The following is a 16,842-nucleotide window of genomic DNA, read 5'->3' as shown; positions in this document are numbered from 1 at the left end:
GGGGCTGAGTGCACCATCACGGTGGTCATGGTATCCATGTAGAGCACAAGCCAAGCATGGCCTGGTGGGCTGAGTGGGAGGTGCACCTCCTGTGGTGAACCCAGGGCCAAGCAAGGCCTGGGCAGGGGTGTCAACAGCTGGGGAGGTCTCTGGCTGGCAAAGTGGCTGAGAAATATCCTGCATCAAGAATTTTATTCCATTTTTGGGATGGGGCAAAGGCAATTCATTTACTGATTTTAATTTTCTCTATATTTTGTCCAAAGATTTAACAATTAAAGTTGTGTCCATGTACTACTATATATGTATTTAGGGTTAACTGAGATAGGCCTTTTAGTTCTTGATTCTGGAAATTATATCTGACTTAAATATTTACTCTTGGAGATTTTGGACGTATTTTTTTGACTTTTTTTATAGGCCACACCATGTGATGAATTAAAATTAGTTTTGTGTCATTTGCCAAGTAGGCCCATCTATCCCCCTTAAGTCTTATTAACCAGACACTCTTTTTTTTTCCATGTCAGGTCTTTATTGAAAGTGCAGGGGCCTCTCAATGTTCTATGAAAACTAGCATATTAACCTCAGAATATTTCAGGAAACAAGTAAATTCAATTTCCTTAAAAAACAAAACATTCTGGATGACACAAGTACTTATGAGCAGACACAGTACCTGATCCAACACCACAAGGCCAATCTATGGCCATCATGGGCCCCGGGAGAACAGCGGCCAGGGCACTCCTCTGGGGGCTGCCCTGTTGCCTCTCCCCACCTCATGGAGGAGGAGGCAGAGCTGCCCTGGTAGTTGCTCTGCGCCTCGGTCTGAGCGGCCACAGGGCTGCGTGAGTCTGCAGAAGACCCAGGCGTAGCTCATGAGGGCCACGCCGGCTGCTGGAGCCCCGTGAGCTCTACTGCTGGGCCAGGAGAGGGAGGAGGGCAGTGGGCATATGGAACGGCGTCCCTGACGTGCAGAACAGCACACTGCAGGGGTGGAAGGAGGCGGTGACCTGGGGACCTGACATGTGAGGCCCACAGGATCTGACGTGTCCCTGCAGGCACGACACAGCACAGGGCACCTTCCAAGTCAGCACAGTTCTTATGGAGCTCAGAACAAAAACAAAGGACCTTCTGTCTCCTATCTGAACAGCAGCACGCTTCAGCGGGTGGATGTCAGATGGTTTGTGTTGTGTGAAAACCTCTGCACTCGCTCCACCAGGTGCACCATCAGCTTGTCTGAGATGCCGGGGCAGGACTCCTTGGCCAGGCCGAAGGCGTTCTCCAGCTCCTCCAGCGAACACTCCCGACGCTCTGCTTGTGCTTCTCTTTGAGCTCTCCGAAGACGGGCCGGACCAGCGTGGACAGGCACTGGGACCTCGGCTGCCTCTTGACGGGCTCCGTAGGCTTCTGTGAGCCATGCAGGGCCGTCCCCCTGTGAAGGTTGCTGTGTGGACTCGGCCGGATGGTAGGGGGGAACGTCCAGATGGGGCCCTGCTCCTCGTCCTCCGCCTCGCCATCAATGTCAGTCCTCAGAGCTGGACTCCTCGCCATGCCCCTCTGACTTCCAGCGCTTATAGCGGTCGATGAGCTCGGTGAGGAAGGAGGTCTTCTTGGTGTAGCGTGTGATGAATTTGTGCTTCAGGAGCTCCTTGGCCGTGGGCCGGAATCGGGGTGTCCTTATTGAGGCAGGCCTCCACGAACTCCTTGAAGGGCTTGCTGTGCTGGCCCTCCAGTGTGGGTGGGCTGTTCTTCGGAATCAGGAACAGGACGCGTATGGGGTGGAGGTCAGAGTTTGGAGGCTCCCCCTTGGCCAGCTCGATGGCCGTGATCCCCAGGGACCAGATGTCAGCCTTGAAGTCGTAGGCCGACTGCTTGATGACCTCAGGCGCCATCCAGAAGGGGGTGCCCACGAACGTGTTCCTCTTAATCTGCGTGTCTGTGAGCTGCCCTGCTACCCCAAAGTCCGCCAGCTTCACGTCCCCCTGCTCCGAGAGTGGCACGTTGGCAGCTTTGACGTCTCGGTGGATCTTGAGTTCGGAGAGCAGATAATCCAGGCCCTTCAGAATCTCTCGCAGGATCGTGGCAATGTACGTCTCCTCCAGAGGACCTGGTTGAAGCAAGTCCAGTGCTGAGCTGCCGCCCAGGTACTCCATGATGATCCATAGCTTGGTGTTCTTTAGGTAGGAGCCAAAGTAGCGGGTGATGTAGGGGCTGTCGCACTGGCTGAGGACGGTGATCTCCTGCTGGATGTCCTCGATCTCATCCTCGGCCTCCTCCAGGTCGATGATCTTGATGGCCACCACCTCCTTCGTGTGGTTGTCGATGCCCTTGTAGACCTCCCCAAATGAGCCCTTGCCAAATGCGGTCGAGCTTGGTGAAGAGCTCTTCAGGGTCCACTCGAGAGTGCTGGTTGGCAAATCCCCGGAGGTGAGCCATGGCCACGCCGCCTCAGACCCTCCGCCCGCAGCCCCAGGAGGCGTCTGGATGCCGCAGAGAGGTGCGGAGCCGGCTAGCTCGCCCCTGCGGCGTCAGTCCACTGCGAGGGACAGCAGGAGCGCTTGGTGCCCAGTTCAGTCATCTGAGACCGAGCTCCGGGGCAGCGGGCTCCATGGAGGGGGGGAGGGGCCAGGAGACCCCCAGGCCGCCGGGGCCCGGCCACGCCCGGGCCTAAGGCCCAGGCACCCGGGGGCTCGCCGCCCCTCCCGTCCCCGCCCCCCTAACCAGACACTCTTACCATTCACATGGTGGCTTTTAGAGCTTTTGTCTTCTAATGCTGAAGTGTCATGAAGACATCAGAGAAAGTTACATCACATGTTTTAGACAGGCATTTATTAGCAAAAATGTTAATGCAATTTGAAAAGTTTAAATACCAATAAACTACCTTCTTGTTTAAATTCAATGCAGTGCCTTACTTAGCAAATTTAACTCCTCAATTAAGTTTCCTTTCACAGTAATTGGCAACACGTAAATCTAATTGCTAATGTCAAAATCAAGGCATAGCTATTCATCTCTCATTCTGAAACAATAAATCACTAGAGTCAGTTTGACTCCACCATTTAAAGATTCTCAGATCCTCCACTTCTTCCTACCATCCTTGTTCCCACAGGTACAGTGCAGGCAACTGTTATGTCTCATTCGGATGAGTGACAGTCTTCAATCATTTACCTGAGAGCATCCTGGGTGAATTTTTTCAAAATATAAATTGTCAGCCCTCCTTCACTGGCCTCTTGTGAAATTTAGGTTGAAGCTTTAATGTTTAATGAGTCCTATAAATTGTTATTATGTAATACTAGACTACCTAGACTCACCACTGTCATACCGTTTCTAAGCCAACCACACAAATATGGTCTGGGTTACTTCTTTTTTCTGATTTTTACACTTTCAATCATGTTCTTTCTGGTTAAAATATTTCTCTTTCTTCTTGCCCTATTTGACCTATCCATCAACTGCTCATAATCTAGGACTTTTCAATTTTTTCCGATCCAACAACTAGGCATGCTGGCCCTTCTATGGATGGTCCTTGTATTACCCACCTCCTCTATCCTAGTGTTCATTGTACTTTTGACTGACATCCTCATAGGCACAACAGAGTTGCTAGCTCTGTACCTAGCAACAGCGATGGCCCCATGAGGATGTCACACCAAAGTACAATCAACTTTTTTTTACTATTTTTATTTTTAATTTATTTATAATTGACTATATAAATATACAAATATATATTTGAATAGTAATGTGAGATCCAACAATTTGTTAGTTAATTCATTAAGCATTTTTCTGAGTATTTCCATTGAGTTTGAAATGTATTGGCTGATGCTTTGCAAATGTAACTTCAGACTGCATGGAGCTTATTGTGTATTTGGAGGTATAACTAATAAATTGAATAATGCCATTTTATTTATTCTATGTAATGTCATTCTACTTAAAGCCATTCTAAACTTTGGATAAATATTTGTTGAATGAATCAATAAATGACATCAATAAATGACAATTATGAATTTATCCTTATACAATATACTCACATTGTTGTGTGCTCCCAATCTATTGATTTTTGTTTTTGTTGTTGTTTTAGTTTGGGTGTGGGGTGTCAGTGGATATCAACTAAATAAATCCACATCTCTCATGTGTTAGTCAATGTCCTTGAGTTAAATCTGTTCCTCATGACAAAATGCCCAAGTGGAAGATTTTGAGGGAGATAGACTGAAAAATCTAGATAATATTGAGAGAAGGACATAGATGCATATTCTGTCATCAGTAAATAAGAGAGAAAAATATATTTAAATTTAGAAGGGAGATTAGCTATTTCAGAATGGTTGACATTATACAATGACTAAAATAAAAGCAGTACAGTAAAAATAGACAAACTTTCTCTTGCTGTTCTAGTAGATAATGATCAGGATACATGTGAAAAAGGGAGATTATTAATGTAATAATCTTATAATTTAAAATTAAAAAGGTAAATTTTATAATTTGTAGACATTCATAGTAACAGCCTAAAGCAGTGAATAAAGAATAAGAGTGAGTTTACAATGATTTTAAAAGTGATTCTATTTCTTAGCATAATTTTAACATTATAGTTCTTAGATGAAAATTATGGAAAACAATGTTTGGAAAATCCTTCAAATATGTTTTGTTCATTGTTACTTGTATAAAATCTACTGCAGCATAAACTAAAGCCTTAACATTAATCTTATTGTTAGAGTGTGAAGGAAAGATAAAACATATTGGGTAAATGTAAAAATAGAGCATAACAAAGGAATGAATCAGAAACATGTAAAATGGTCAAATGGGAATATTTTCTATTCTCTTTGTCATTTTCAGGGGAAATTTTAACATTTGCTTGCAGAGAGATATACTCACTTTTATTTTTTCCTGGGATCATCCATTAAAATTACTACTCTGCTCTATTTTAATGGCATGTGAATTCATTACTTAAAATTAAGTCATTAAAAGCAAATGTTGCATGGATTTACAGTTTTAAATTTATTTTCAGAATTTTCTCTTTATCCATACATGTTGTAACTTTAGTTTCTAATTAAAAATGCTTTTAAAATTGTTCCATTTTCACCCTCTTCTAATAAGCTCTTTGCCAACCCATTTACTTCATTAGGCTATGACTTTCTCCCTCAGTTAGTGGGTGCTGCAGCTCTTCTAAAACCGCATTACTTTTCAATTGTCTTCTCCGAAGCACCACAGCACAGAGAAAAATTAGATGGTATAGAAGAGTAAACAATGTTTCCCATCACCCATTTTTTAATCTCCTATTTTTTTCCTTTCTCTTTCACTCTTTGCTTCCTGTTAGGTTTCCAGTACAGCCCATTGGATCTGTAATGTTTTGTGAAGATCTGCCCAACCTTTCTTCTTATCTGCTTAGCATCCCATCATCTGAGATCTGTGCTCTTTTCAACGTGACAGCCAACTAATCTAAAAATGCAATTGCTAACTGTGTGTAAAAGAAGTATTCATTATTTGTATGCTCATAAAAGGTTAGCGTCATGCTTTTACAGGTAATTTTTGCATAAGTAATGTTGAAGCAAGAGCAGTATAAAATAAAATACAAAACTCAATGATCTTCACCAAAAACTGACAATTTATTTACTATATTTATTTTTAATTGACCATATAAACATATAATTCTACATAATTGAAATAGTAATGTGAGATACAATAGCTTGTTAATTAATTCATTAAGCATTTTTTGAGTATTTACATTGAGTTTGAAATTTGTTGGTTGGTGATTTTCAGAGGTAAATTCAGACTGCATGGATCTTGTCACGTATTAAGAGGTATAACAAATAAGTAGAATAATGCCATATAGAGTGATAGCAACCATGTTAAAAGCACTTATAGTGTATCATGGAAAACATCAGTGAGCAACCAACCAAATTCCTAGGAAGGAGTTCAAGCAGAAGTCATACCCCAAATGAGACACAGACAATATAAACACCATAAAGCAAAATAGATTATGGATTATTCAATAAACAAAATTTTAGGCAGAGAGAACAACTAGACAGAAACAAGGGAACCACAAGAGTGAGTGCAAAGTGCATGATATACCTGCGCTTGAATTTATAAAGAAGGTGTTGGGTGTAACAAGTGGAATCTTGGATAAGAAGATCAATGCCAGGTCGTGGAAGATGCTGTTGACTGCACTAGAGATTTAGATCTTTATACCCAATGATGTTTGGGGCTCTTAATAAACATCAGGCTGAAAAATAATTTTTATGTTAGGAAAATCTGTTTTTCTGCTTCATTATATTTTGGATTTTTTGTTTTATTTTGCTTTGTTTGTAGAGAGTGGATGATATGGTTTGGCTCTCTGTCCCCACCCAAATCTCATCTCAAATTATAATCCCCATAACCCCATGTGTCAAGAGAGGGACCTGGTGAGAGGTGACTGGACCACGGGGGCAGTTTCTCCCTTGCTATTCTTGTGATAGTGAGTGAGTTCTCATGAAATCTGATAGTATTATAAGCATTTGACAGTTGCTCCTTTACACACTGTCTCTCTCGCCTGCCCCAATCTAAGACGTGGCTGCTTGCCCTTCCACTATGATTGTAAGTTTCGTGAGGCCTCCCCAGCCATGTGGAACTATAAGTCAATTCGACCTCCTTTCTTTATAGATTGCCCATTCTTGGGCAGTTCTTTATAACATTGTGAGAAAAGACTGATACGATGGAGGATAGACTTTAGGCAGCAAGTCTGGAAGCATGAAGGGCAATTCTGTGGTGGCTGCTACACTACATCAGGTTTGGTAAAATGAGGGGCTAAGGTCATAAATAAGGTTAAATTACTAGAACTTGGATTATTTTGGTGAGGTAAAAGAGGAGACACTGATGACTCCTACATTTTTGGATTTTCCAGCTGAAACATTACAACTGTCAGGGTCTCAAAGGAAACCTACATCAGTCAGGGATACAAGAAGAGTATAGCCAATACGACCTCCCTGAATAAAACATTTTCTTCACAATTGATGGGGCACCCCAAGTAAGATCTATGCCATTCAGGAGCCATGAGCCATGGAAAATGAAAGAGAATTGGACATACATATGGAGGTGTAGACAGTTGATTTGTCTGAGAGGAGCAGAACCTGGGAACATTTGCTGAGATTTCTGGGAGACTTCGGTTTCACATTAAGGAAAATGGTGATTTAATTATGGCTAAATCCATATAAAAGAGAATGGCAGTTAATAAAAGAGTGGTCAGTTAAAATTTGGGAGCTTGCAACAGTTTGAGGAGCCACACTATAGTTTTGTTCTCTGTGAGAAAGACTTTAAGGGAAGCCCTTGAAAATATATTTAAATAGCATAAATATGATCTCTATGTATCTCTCTATTTCAATATCTGTATGTATCATTTCCTTCTCCGTGCCTATTGGACCTTGGAGTTGTTGAGTGACTTGGGTTTACACATAATGGTTGCAAATTTCCTCTTTTGGTTCTTAGTGTAGGTGTATTCTCTGTAATTGTTGTCTAAAACGGATCAGAAACTTCTGCCCACCCAGGCAGCCATAGGGCTGACTGCTACATTTGTGACAAAGCCCTGTTACTTAGAGGAAGCTTAGCAACAATCAGGGTACCATTCAAGGAGCTGCCTTTGAATCTACTTTCCAGTACTCAGCCCATCGTTACTGTTTTTAATTCCCCCTCATTAACAGGCATCAAAGTGAAGGACCATTTATTATGTGGATAACCACAAGATTTATTCTATCTTCACAATACAAATTCACAGGGACTTTTCTCAAACTCTCTTAATTGGCCTACAAGGTCTCATTCTTCCTTTCCTAGAAAGCTATATTTCTGCCAGTGTCCCCATCTCACAGACAAAACTGTCAAGAACAGTGAATAGTTTGAGATGTTACCCAATTTTCAAGCTGAAATATTAGCCTCACAGTTTCATGAATGCTGTCAGAAGACATGACCCTCTTGGATGAAAGCAAGTAAATTAGTTGGTCACTCTGACAGCAGTAGTCAGAAGAGCAGGTTCTTCTTGCCTTCTGTTCCATAAGCTCAAATTTCTACAGTGTGATGCCCAGAGAGAATTACACACAATGGGTTCAATTACAAAGGAGAAACTCTTTTCTTAGGAAATGCACATCTTTTACAGGATGGGAATCAGGGAATCATGCCTGTTGCTTGCTCTGGAGGGAAACACTATCTCTATCTTCCAAGATTGTTTGCTATACAAACAGCAAAGTAGTCTGAAACAAAAGCAATCAGTGTCTCTGGTTAGCAGATGTGTAGAAAGGGAGGGTACACATCCCAGCACTTTGGGAGGCCAAGGCAGGCAGATCACGAGGTCAGGAGATCGAGACCATCCTGGCTAACACAGTGAAACCCTCTCTCTACTAAAAATACAAAAAAATTAGCCAGGCGTGGTGGCGGGCACCTGTAGTCCCAGCTACTGGGGAGGCTGAGGCAGGAGAATGGAATGAACCCGGGAGGCATAGCTTGCAGTGAGCCGAGATTGCACCACTGCACTCCAGCCTGGGTGACAGAGTGATACTCCGTCTCAAAAAAAAAAAAGAAAAGAAAAAAGAAAAGAAAAGAAAAAGAAAAAAAAAAGGGAGGGTACACATGGAGAATTATCTCCCAGTATGTAAATGCAGAGAAAAAGAAAACCTGCACCCTCAGTGTGTAGATAAACAAAAAAGGAGCTTTCCAATGTATTTTTTTAAAATGAATAATATTATCTGTGCCCTTGCCTCACACATGGATGAAATTCTCCTTAGGACCTATTTGCTACAAACTTTGTAATAAAACTAGAATAGAGTGTCATCCAGACAGACAAGTGAAAGGCCTGCTTTTAGAGAGTATAGCTGATGCACTAAAGCTGTTAGATAATTTGGAAAATTGTTTTGGAGAAAACACCTGCTATTGGACGTGATAAAATAACTAAGACTAGACTTAGCCAACCGGCACAGTTTGGATGTTGAAATGCAGGCAGTGCCGGAAGGCACTTTCCAAATGGCAGTGCAGAGAAGCGCATTCTGAGCAGATCATGCTCTTATTGAACTGAGGAGGCAGAGATGGAGCTCAAAGTGATGAAGTGCTTACGACATCAACTTGATGGTATCGTATAGTTACAGCTTCTTTTATTTGCCGTTTCTACATATTCCTAGGGTTTCATTTATTCTACTGTATGTTATGTTTACATTTACCCTTAGTTGTCTTTCAAGACACAATAAGATAATACCATACCGAAATAATAAAATTTTGATTTCTAGAGGGAAGATCCTTAAGTAGAAGCCAAGATAGAGATGTTTAGTCCAATGAGACTGTTGCAAGTTATAGCATTCAATATGAGCCTGAGCTTTTTTTCTTAATGCAATGAAGTTTTAGTTTTTATATCATGGGTTTTATGTCTCTGTCTTTGATATAAATGGTAGATTTTGAAATTTGGTATCTTTTCTTAAAATGATGTATTAATTACATTTTCCTTGGCCGGGAACTAGCATAAGGCCATGTTTTAATGATATACTAACAAGGTTTCTCAGTATTATTTGAAATTTATTATGGAACATCAGTTTTTTAAAAAAACTTATAAAGTGATTTTGAAGTTTTCTCAATTCTAGAGTAAGGGGATGTGTGACACAAGTCACAAGTCTATTCTTTGACACATTTGACATTTATGTTTTTGGAATAGTGACTTTTTGACCATTTTATTAACTGATCTTTTGGTGTGACCACCAGTGAAAGTCAACAGTTGCACCCACTGTAAACCTTTTTCTTGCAGCATTTCTTCAGCTTTTGATGATGTTTTTTCTGTCAATTGTAGTGTTTGTACTTATATGTTTTTACAGTTTCCTTTGTATATGTGTGCATATGTATACACATATATATGCATATATTTACATGTTCCATAATCAAGTGCATATGTATAGAATGTCACTTTGTATGAAGACGATTCAAAAACATAATTATTCTAACATTGTCATCTTTTTTCTCCTTTATAAGTACATAGATTGTCTCGCACTTTATGCTCTTGAACATGTAGATTTTTATCACTGTAAGCTGATTCAAATGACGTTAATATTTGGTCAAATATTAATAATTTTAATATTCCATTATCTACTTAATTATTACCACTTGCCCAGTAATAGCCCCTTTAAGATGGCTTTAATATGTATGAAAACCTCAAAACTATCCTAAAATTTGAACTGTTATAAGAGTTTCCAGACCCAAGCCTTTATTTTTCTTGTCCCATGGCACATAATCAAATGTGCTTCAAGGAGCACTAGTTACTTTTAATAGATATTAGTAATAGAAACAAAATAGTATCTAGATTGTTTTGTATGGGCCTTCATGAGAATTTTTCATGGAAAAAAGCGCAGTTATAGTATAAAGTTATGGTTAGGAATAATAGTGTTAGAAAATATGTATTGTGTAACTCATGATTTCCAATTAATTTTTTCATTATTACACTAGTTATAGCTTTCTTTCAATGTGAGGGGTTATGGATACCAAAGATGTTCTCATTTATTGATAGTACCTCCTCTGCACCTTTTAAACTTCAAGATTTTAGACTCTTAGCACAGTGAAGGTCTATGTCAGTTAGATTTAGAGATGTTATGATATTAATTGGGAACAACAATGGTTTAGATTTTATAAGGACTGAGCCGCATCTTTTTACTGCCTGCGAACTCTCAGTTTCAATGGAAGTTTCCTTGAGGAACAACCACTCCCAGATCATCACAGAATACATCAGTCTTTTCGGGGTTAATTATGACAATTCTTCAGGCACACATTAAAAAGCACATGAGCTGACACTTTGATTTCGCATCTGCAGCTTTCAAAGCTAGAATTCTTGAAATTATTGTTCTTCCCTGTTAACTTTCTCCTCCGCATCCAATTTTCTGCCAGGTTCTCTCCCTTATATTTCCTGAATATTGTTAGAATCCTTCCCCTCTGCAAGGTCATTACTGTCACTGCCCAGGATCGGCTGTTTCTCCTCTCATTTATAGTACTATCCTCTTAACTTTTATTTCTCCAGCTTTGACCCTCCCCTGCCATTCCTTCCCATGCTGCCGTCAGTAATTTTTATACAATGAGTATATAATGGCATTTTATCTCTTAAAATGTTTCCATGGTTTTCTGCTACATTTAAAATAAAGCTGAAATACCCAACCATGGCATAGGAGACACTTCATTCCAGCTGACAATCTCTTCAGCTTTTCATGACATCGATATCACTTGGAAAGACACTTTTCCAAAATTGTCATTTCTTTTTCTCTGAATTACAAACCACTTTTTAAAAATGTTCTTGCTAAACTCATTTTTTTCTTTCCTCGGGACCAATTTATTCTTTAATGTATAGATACCTACCCACTGCTTCCTTGTCTGCCCATCTCTCACTAGTTTGTAAGTACCTGTGATCGGCAGAATAATGCCCTCATAACCAAAGATGCCGATTTCCCAATCTCCAGCTCTGAAAATATGTAATGTAAAATTGCAAAAAGAAAATATAATTAAGGCAAAGGACATTGATTTAGGAATATTATTTCATATTAACTGTGTGGGGCCAATCGCATCATGTGAGCCTTTAAAAGCAAAAGAGGAAGCCGGAAAAGTGAGTCAGAGAGATTTGGTGTGAGAAGGGCTGCACCCACCCTTGCTGGTTTTGGGGGAAAGGAAGTAGGCTAGGAGCCAAGGAATGTGGCAGCCTCTAAAAGTTGGCAATAGTCCACAATTTACAACCGGAGAAACATAGAGACCTTAGTTCAACAGCTGCAAGGAATTGAATTCTGGCAATAATACAGTTGAGGAAAGACATGGATTTTCTTCTAGGAGCTTCCAGAAAGAAACAGAGCCCTGCAGATCCCTTTATGACCCATACAGTACTTCTAACCTATAGAACTCTAAGAATATCTCCCTTATGTACTCTCTTTTACCTTTATTAAAACCCTCACTAAACAGTATCATGTTTGCCAATTGACTTGCCAGTGTCTCAAAAGAAGGTGCACTCCTCGTTGGCACTGTTTTCATTCTTATCAACCTGCAGAGTGCCGGGAACATGGTAATTATTCAATAAATCATAGATAAATTAGTATATAAATGTAGCATAATTCATACATTTAATTTATCTTCTGTGCTTTACTACAAATAAAAAATACCCTTAGATATCATTTAATTTTTAATTAAAATATCTGTTCCTTTCTCTTTTATTTTCATCCTCTTCATTCTTTTTCTTTACTTTTACTTTATCTTTTCTGCCTCTTTATATGAAAAAAAAAGCTTCAATATTTTCCAAATACCAACAGATTTGGCTATTGAACACTTTAAACCTTTTTTCACTTCTGTTCCCCTCCCAGGAAAAGAGTCAACGCAAGCATAATTAATTAGACAATTTAGTACAACTTACTGACAAATAACTTACATTTGGCACAAAAATTATTTGGCTAAGCAAAGTGCTATCACATTTCTTTTTGACATTCAATAATGGTAAATAAATGGAAGAAGTATAAATAGATTACATTCAAAGTGACAACTATGCACAGTGTTTCAACTACTTTCAAAACTTTAAAATTCCATTATGAACTACAAGAGTTTACAAATAAACTCAATTAATTAAGCTTTGGCTAATAACTTAGCATCACTATATTGATTGTAATTGTCTATATATGAAATTATATTACTTATTTTCAGGAAGCATAAGATTTGCATTGTGTATTCAGTTAATATTAGATTAATTGTAGTACAGCCTTAGAAGCTAGCCTGACTTTGTCTTTACTCATCACTTGACTGCTTTGAAATACAAAATAGATTTGGGTAAAGAAAGTTGAAAAACATGGTATAATTAACAAAATTTCAATTTACCTTGCCATAACGCATAAGTGTTATTAGAAATATCTTAACCTTTTTATTCCAAAATGTACATTTTTCTGTAATGTCACCTTTTTCAGGAAAGGAAATTTGGGGTAGAAGAGAGATAATTTTATATCCAGATCAGCAAGCCATTCTAACAAAATAGATTACAATATTTATTTACTTCTTTTGCTTTTTCAATGATATGTTCTTATTTCTTTGCAAACAGTTAGACAATGGTGGAACATTTGATAAACGTATTTAAGAGAATAAAGTTTAGATGAAAGTGGTCCACAAACCAACTCTGTAGAAGACAATGGAAACAGTTTCTCTGGGCTGCATCCTCTGCTAACGGAAGATGAACTGTATGAGGGCGCTTTCAGCTCTGCTTCTTAGATTTCCAATGAGATTATTGGAAGGTGCTTCTAAAGGCACCTCAGGATGGTCAATATGAAGGTTCAGCATCCAGAATATTCGACCCTCTCTCTTCACTTCACATACAGTGGCTGCACTTATGTTTTTCCATATCAAGTACTAAGATTCTATGTAACTTTTATTTAAAACTTTTAAATGCTTTTACATTTAAACAGATAAATTATAGTTTGTCAAATACTTGTCTAGATCTAAAATGCTGCATTTCTAAGTAAAGGGATATGTTGTGAAAAGGAAATGGTCATGAATAAGATAAACTCTTTATTTGTAACCTACTAATCTTAAAATTATCTTACCAGAAATTATTATTTCTTATTATACAGTCAGTGGCAGATGTTGAAGAAAGTTTATATTGGAAGACAGAATGTACAAGACGAAAGAAAGAAATTCTACACTAAACCATGGCTGGTTTGAGACTAGCAAAATTATATAAAATGAATCAATAACTGCCAGACAATATGAGACTCAAAAAGATGCTCTATAGGCTTATGAGCTTGTTAAATAGAGTCTTTAAACACGCCATCAAATTTATTTTAAAATATGAGGAACCAGTCTCAACAAATCTCAAGAATAAACCTACAGAAGCTGTTACCATGTCATAGGGAGATTCAGCTAAATATCAACAATTAACTTAGAAAATTCTCAAACTGTTTGAAATTTAGTCAGTGTTCTTACTTAAAGATGATAAAAATACAACATCTTGTAAATTATGCTAGCAGCTAAAGCTTATGTAGAGGAAAAGATGTAATTGTAGTTCTTAACAATTGGAAAGATTGAACCGTTGACACAGCCTAATTATCCGGCTCAAGGTGTTAAAAATAGAAAGGCGTAAAAAACAAGAGCATAAATGAGACTGAGAACACACTGAAATATTGAAATCAAATTTAAAATTGTACAAAATCTTTCTAAACTCTTATGTTTGTTATTTGAAAATGTATAATTGTAAAAAATTTCCACCAAAATTAAACAGAAAGATACACCAATATCAGAGGTGAAAAAGGGACATCACTACATGTGCTATAGTCATTAATAGATCTTACTCACGCCTGTAATCGCAGCACTTTGGGAGGCCGAGGGGGGCGGATCACGACGTCAGGAGATCGAGACCATCCTGGCTAACACGGTGAAACCCCGTCTCTACTAAAAAATACAAAAATAAACCTTAGCTGGGCATGGTGGCGGGCGCCTGCAGTCCCAGCTACTCGGGAAGCTGAGGCGGGAGAATGGCGGGAACCCAGGAGGCGGAGCTTGCAGTGAGCCGAGATCGTGGCATTGCACTCCAGCCTGGGCGACAGAGCGATATTCCGTCTCAAGGAAAAAAAAAAAAAAAAGATCTTACTGAATGTTTTCCCTGAGACCACGAATTATAATTTCTGTTTATAACTGGCCTGGAGCTCTTAGTAATAAAGTAAGAAAGAAAAATTAAAGGAAGTTGGAAAGAAAGAAATAAGTCTGTCTTGATCCATATACAACATTATGGTCTATATGAATAATCCAAGAAAAACTATAAATTATAGAAATCTATAAGAACTTTTAGCAAGGTTATCAGACACACTCATGTCAAATATCAATTTTTATATAAAAGCATCCAACAAACAGAATATATCATTCAAAAGATTATTACTATAAACAGTCAAGCATCTAGGATAAATCTAGGAAGAGTTATGCAAGAATAAAACAACACTAATTTTAACTGAGCAAAATCATAACAGGCCTAAATAAATAGAGGTATAAATTAAATTTGATGTTTGTGGTTTGGAAGACTCAATAGTGTAAAAATGTCAGTTTTCTGCAAATTAGTTTACACATTCAAGGAAATCCCAAACAAAATATTAGAAGAGAGAGAAAGATAATGTATGTGTGCATGTGTGTGTGTACTGACAAAATAATTCTAATTTTATATGGACAAGTAAGTAAGAGCCCAATAGGAACTAAAACATCCGAAGAATGAAATTGAGAAGTACCCTACTTGATACCAAGACTTTTAGGCCCACAGGAATTAAGACAGTATGGTACTGGCTCAAAGATAGACAAGCCAATTAATGTCATCATGAACTGAGGGCGTGCAAAGATTTTCTAAAATGAATACAAGAAAACAAAAGCAAAAACAACTAACCCTAAAATTTGAAAGTTGGAAAACAGTATAATTGTGAACTTCTGTTAATCAAAAACTTTAAAAAATTGAAAAGGCAAACCACACAAACATGAAGAATATAGTGGAAATACTTATACTGATCAATGGATTCACACATCAAATGTATTTAAAATTTCAGTATATAAAAGCGATAAATGTAATAACAAAATGAACTAGAAACAAATAGGCATTTCAAATAAACAAGATAAACAAATGACTAATGAACGTATGAAGAGAGGTTCAATCTCATTGTTTATCAGGAAAATGCAAACTAAGCCACGACGAAATTATTATCACCAAATTATTTTTACCATAATAACCAACACATCTATGTGCCAAGCGTAGCTGTAAAAGTGTTACATAGGTTTACTTCATAACCTTTACAACTATATTATTTTTGTTTTCATATGAAGAAACACAAAGCGGCCAAACAATTTATAAAAAGTTTTAGAACGGCTGAATGGGAGAGTCACTATTGGCATATTATTTATTTAAGCTGGAATCATCATATGAGAAATATAACCTTTCATTCTTCTCTGTGAATTCCTTTACATATAGTAATATATTCTTCAGAATTAAAGAGCAGAGAAAAAAGTTACACCATATTTTTTTACAGATTTATGAATGTAAAATTGGTATATCTTAAAAACCACACATATTTAATGTATAAAATTTGATGAGTTTGGATATAAGTGTACACCCATGGTACCATCACCTCAGTTAAGGTAGTAAACATATCCGTCACTTCCAAAGGTCTTCCCATGTCCTTTTTTTTTTTGGTAAGAACACTTAACATGAGCTCTATCCTCTTAACAAATTTTTAAGTTCACAAACTGTTCTTTGAATTATGTGCATCATGCTGTATACCACATATCTAGAACTTACTTATTTTGTGTAACTGTAACTTTATACCTACTGAACCACAATAATCCATTGCGTCCTCCTCCTACCTCCTGGTAGTCACCATTCTATTTTTCCTTTCTATACCTTGGCCATTTTAGATATCTCATATAAGGGAAGTCATTCAGCATTTGTCTTTCTGTCACTGACATTTCACTTAACATAATGTCATCCAGACTCATGTATGTTGTCGCAAATGTTAGGATTTCCTTTTTTCAGGCTGAATTTTATTCCATTGCACATATATTTCACATTTTCATTTTTCTTTACCCGTTCATCTGTCAATGGACATTTGGGTGATTTCCATATCTTGGCTATTGTTAATAATGCTGCAATAAACATAGGAATGTAGATATCTCTCTGAGATCCTGACATCAGATCTTTTTAATATATGCCCAGGAGTAGGACTGCTGAATCACATGGTGGTTCTATTTTCCATTTTTTGAAGAACCTCCATGTTTTCCATATTACTTGTGCCATTTTACAATTATTTCTACCAAAAGTGTAAAGGGTTGCAATTTTTCTCCAACCTTTCCAACACGTGTTTTGTTTTTGACAACAGCCATCCTAACAGGTGTGAAGTA

General features: G+C 38.1%; 1 long non-coding RNA gene and 1 pseudogene across 1 annotated transcript in view; one reads left to right on the top strand and one right to left on the bottom strand.

The window, feature by feature from the left end:
- LOC129527169 (uncharacterized) overlaps positions 1-14,126 on the top strand; it is a 73,107-nt gene extending 58,981 nt beyond the window's left edge. The window contains exons 5-6 of the long non-coding RNA XR_008672143.2: positions 5,291-5,474; positions 13,548-14,126. This is a non-coding gene — a long non-coding RNA (uncharacterized lncRNA). The remainder of the gene's footprint in view (positions 1-5,290; positions 5,475-13,547) is intronic.
- LOC129527168 (serine/threonine-protein kinase 25-like) lies at positions 977-2,493 on the bottom strand (annotated as a pseudogene).
- Positions 14,127-16,842: the final 2,716 nt, after the last annotated feature.

This window comes from Gorilla gorilla, chromosome 16 (genome assembly GCF_029281585.2).
Source record: "Gorilla gorilla gorilla isolate KB3781 chromosome 16, NHGRI_mGorGor1-v2.1_pri, whole genome shotgun sequence".
In the NCBI taxonomy this organism is placed as follows: domain Eukaryota; kingdom Metazoa; phylum Chordata; class Mammalia; order Primates; family Hominidae; genus Gorilla; species Gorilla gorilla.
The sequence above is the reverse complement of the archived record's forward strand: the minus strand, read 5'-3'. Positions and strand labels throughout refer to the sequence as shown.